Source organism: Arachis hypogaea, chromosome 6 (genome assembly GCF_003086295.3).
Source record: "Arachis hypogaea cultivar Tifrunner chromosome 6, arahy.Tifrunner.gnm2.J5K5, whole genome shotgun sequence".
NCBI lineage: Eukaryota > Viridiplantae > Streptophyta > Magnoliopsida > Fabales > Fabaceae > Arachis > Arachis hypogaea.
In genome coordinates this window covers 41,696,819-41,700,808 of record NC_092041.1, presented here as the reverse complement: position 1 = coordinate 41,700,808, position 3,990 = coordinate 41,696,819, and the positions used below count along the sequence as shown (strand labels likewise).

Sequence of the window (3,990 nt, the reverse complement as noted above, 5' to 3'; positions counted from 1 at the left end):
ACTTGGGAACTCATCCTTTTCAAGGTCAAAGGGAACCTCAGCTAGTACCCTTTTACGTCTCATCCATTCGGCTTGAATCTCATGGAAAACTGATTTGTATTTCCATGCATCAAATTCCCTTTCTTCCTCCATTGGCTGCTTGTCTTTTCTTCTTTTGTGGCTAGATGAGGTTGCCATTGGTTCTTTAGTTTTGGAGAGTAACAAGCTAAGGTTGACAAGGTGAAGTAGGCAAATGTGGTTAGAAGAGTGGTGAGGTTGTTTTCGGCAAGAGGTAGTGATGCTATGATGAAAGAAAGTGTGCAAGAATGAGATTTGGTGGTGTGGAACTCGTTCCCCAAATGTTTCTTTATAGTTGATGCAAGTGAAATATGGACGGCTAGGGTGATTTGTGAAGGATGGCTTGATGGTAAATATATGAATCAAGGGGAAGGACGAATTGCTTTTAACTTTCTTGGAAGTATTCTGGGTGCATTAAGTTGTACATGTATATTTCTTTTCATGCAGAACTTCCTTTTTGACCAAGAACCGTACCTCCCCCCTTGTCTTTTTCCTCCATTCTTATCCTACCTTTTGTACCTGCACAAACAAACAAAATTGCTATCATTTTTCGGTCCATGTGAATAATGAATAGTACTTGCACATGTTTTTCATTCTTTTTGAATTGTAAATCAATGATTGTCTTCATGAGCTTATAGCCGTGACTTTTATATGTATGCACACTTATTATTGGACACCAAACTTAGTGTTTGGTAATGTCTCCTGATGACATGAAATCCATGTTGGTTGTCCTTAATGAATGTGCATAATTCTTAATAAATCATAGTCACTTTGGCTCTTTGATCCTAAACAATTTTACTACCTAAAGTAATTAAAATCAAAGTATTAAAACATGCAAATGGTGTACTTGTCATGAATTTCTAAATCCAGAGAAACTTCTTACTTTTCATTAACTGTGTTCAAAGAGGAACACCAAACTTAATGTTTGGTTATGCACCTTAAATGAAAGATTGAATACAATTTGATAAGATTTGGGGATGCCTTCAGGCACACCAAACTCAGAGACCAATTGTATTTTATATGCAATGTTTAGTGCACCTTATCAACAGTTGTCCTGAGGATTCAAGTTCATGCATAAGAAACCATGCTTTATTAAATGCAGAGCAAAACAATAAAGAGTAAAGATACTAAAACATGGGTTGCCTCCCATGAAGCGCTTCTTTAACGTCACTAGCTTGACGGTTGTCCCTTGTTAGGGTGGATTGTAGTGCTTGATGTCTTCTCCTCTCACTATGAAAACGTCCCCATTTGATTCCTTTATGATTTCCAAATGTTCCATAGAAAGAACTTTCCTGATTGTGAACACTTGAGGGAGCTGGGCAGGAATGGTTTTGAGGCCAGGTGGGATTGGCAGATAATGACTTGATATCACTTCATCTCCCGGAGAGAAACCTTCAGTGGGAATTTTCTTGTTTCTCCACCCTCTTGGCACTTTCTTTACAATTCTTCCCTCTCTCTTGAGGATTTCTTCATTGACCCTTATGCCAGGAGGTTCCTTCTTATCTGTTTCTTTTGATTCTTGTGGCTTTAACTCTTGCAAATCTTGTTTGTCTTCCAAGGACTGTTTTAGAGTTTCAACTTCTGGATTGCTTTCCTCCAAACACAGATGGCTACTATCATCCTTAGGCTTTTCATATTCTGGTTCAGGCTCAGATGCAGGCTTGAAAACATGGAAAATGAGCTGTTCATCATGTATTCTCAAAATTAGCTCTCCTTGTTCTACATCTATGAGCGCTCTAGCAGTAGCTAGAAATGGTCTTCCCAGAATGATAGGGTGTAGGTAGCTTTCCTCCATGTCCAAAATGACAAAGTCTGTGGGGAAGAAATAATTTCCCACTTTCACCAGCACATTCTCAACTACCCCTTCAGCTTGCTTTTGAGTTTTGTCAGCCAGTTGTATGATTACATCAGTGGACCTCACCTCATTCAGTTGTAGCCTCTTCATAAGAGTCAGAGGCATCACATTTATGCTAGCTCCTAGATCACAGAATCCTCTGTCAATTTTTGTTTCCCCTATGATGCAGGGGATATGAAAACTTCCTGGGTCTGTTTTCTTAGAGACTATGTCCTTCTTGATGAGTGCACTGCATTCTTTGTTCATGATTACAGTTTGTCCTCCCTTCAAAACTCTTTTCTTGCTTAGCAATTCCTTCAAATACTTGATATGTGTAGGCATCTGCTGGAGGATCTCAAGAAAGGGAATATTGATATGGAGAGACTTAAATGTCTCTAAAAACCTTGAATATGTTTTCCCTTTTTCACCTCCTCCTAACCTCTGAGGAAATGGTGCTCTTGGTTGGTAAGTTTCCAGCATGCCTTCCTTTTGCATTTCCTTGGCTTGCTCAGTTTCACTTTCCTGCTTAGCTCCTTCCACACCTTCTTTCAAGATTTCTGACTCCTTTTCGGAGGGTCTGATTCCTTCTTCTTCTGAGACTTCCTTCAATATGGTGATGGCCTTGCATTCTTCCCATCTCATTTCCTTTTGTTCCCCTTTAGGATTCTTTTCTGTGTCACTAGGGAACACTGCAGTTGACTTGGGGGCCTGTTGAGATAGTTCTCCTACTCGAGCCTCCATCCACTTGAGTTTTTCGCCATGGTTCCTTAAGGTCGATCTCACATCATCCCTAAAGCTTTTCAACTCACTTATGTCCTGACCCATGTTTACTAACCTTCCTTCTATCCTGTTTAATTGATCTTGAAATTGTTGGTTTGGATTAGGTTGGGCAGGTTGATTATTTTGGCCATGATATGGTGGTTGGGAGTAAGTGTTTTGTGTGGTTTGGTATGATTTTTGGTTGGAGTTTTGATATGTGGAATTGTTATGTTGGTTGTGGTTGTAAGGTTTGTGGTTTTGTGGTTGGCTTTGCTGGTTTCCCCACCCAAAATTTCGGTGGTTTTTCCATCCTGGGTTGTAAGTGTTGGAATGTGGATCATATGATTGCCTTTGTTGGTTTCCCACATAGTTGGCCTCTTCCCAATCACCTCCTTCAGTGGTTACTTCCTCTTGATCTTGTGTGTGTATTGCAGCCACTTGCTTTGTGTCCAATTTCCTGGTGAGCTCTGCTAGTTGCTTGGCAAACACCTTGTTTTGTGCTAGAATTGTATCAACATGGTTCAGCTCCATGACTCCCTTAGTGTTGTGTCTCTCTGAAGCATAGTAGTATTCATTCTCAGCCACTGTCTCAATCACTTCAATGGCTTCTTCCACAGTTTTTTTTCTGTTCAATGAACCTCCTGATGAGTGGTCTACAACCTTCCTTGATTCATAAGAAAGTCCATCATAGAAAATATGCAATTGCACCTAGTCAGGGAACATGTTTGGTGGGCATTTCCTTGTCAACTCTTTGAACCTCTCCCATGCCTCGTAGAGTGTCTCACCATCTTGTTGTCTAAAAGTCTGAACCTCAGATCGAAGCCTATTGACCTTTTGTGGGGGGTAGAAACGTGCCAGAAACTTGCTTTCCACCTCATCCCAGGTTGTTAGGCTGTCCCTTGGGAATGATTCCAGCCACTTAGCTGCCTTGTCCCTAAGTGAAAATGGGAACAAAAGCAGTTTATAGGCATCTTCCTGGACTCCATTGGACTTCACAGTGTCGCAAATTCTCAGGAATTTGGTGAGATGTTGGTTTGGATCTTCATTAGCACTCCCACCAAATGAACAATGGTCCTCCACCAGTGATATTAGCTGTGGTTTGAGTTCAAAATTGTTGGCCTGAATGGGTGGTTTCTGAATGCTACTACCACAATTCCTAGAGGTTGGGTTTATGTATGAACCAAGAACCCTTCTCTCAGGAATGGCATTATTTCCATCATCCCTCTCATGGTTGTGAACTTCTCTATCCATGTTGAGATCTAGAGCTTCCTCAAAGTTGTCCTCAGATTCTCCTTCAGATTCTTCTTCTCCCAGTACCCTCTTCCTTCTTGCTTCCTTTC

General features: G+C 40.9%; 1 non-coding gene across 1 annotated transcript; it reads left to right on the top strand.

Moving 5' to 3' along the window:
- The first annotated feature begins 3,371 nt into the window (after positions 1-3,371).
- Positions 3,372-3,475, top strand: LOC112699981 (small nucleolar RNA R71). The gene has a single exon (XR_003152910.1). It is a non-coding gene; the product is annotated as a small nucleolar RNA R71 (small nucleolar RNA).
- Positions 3,476-3,990: the final 515 nt, after the last annotated feature.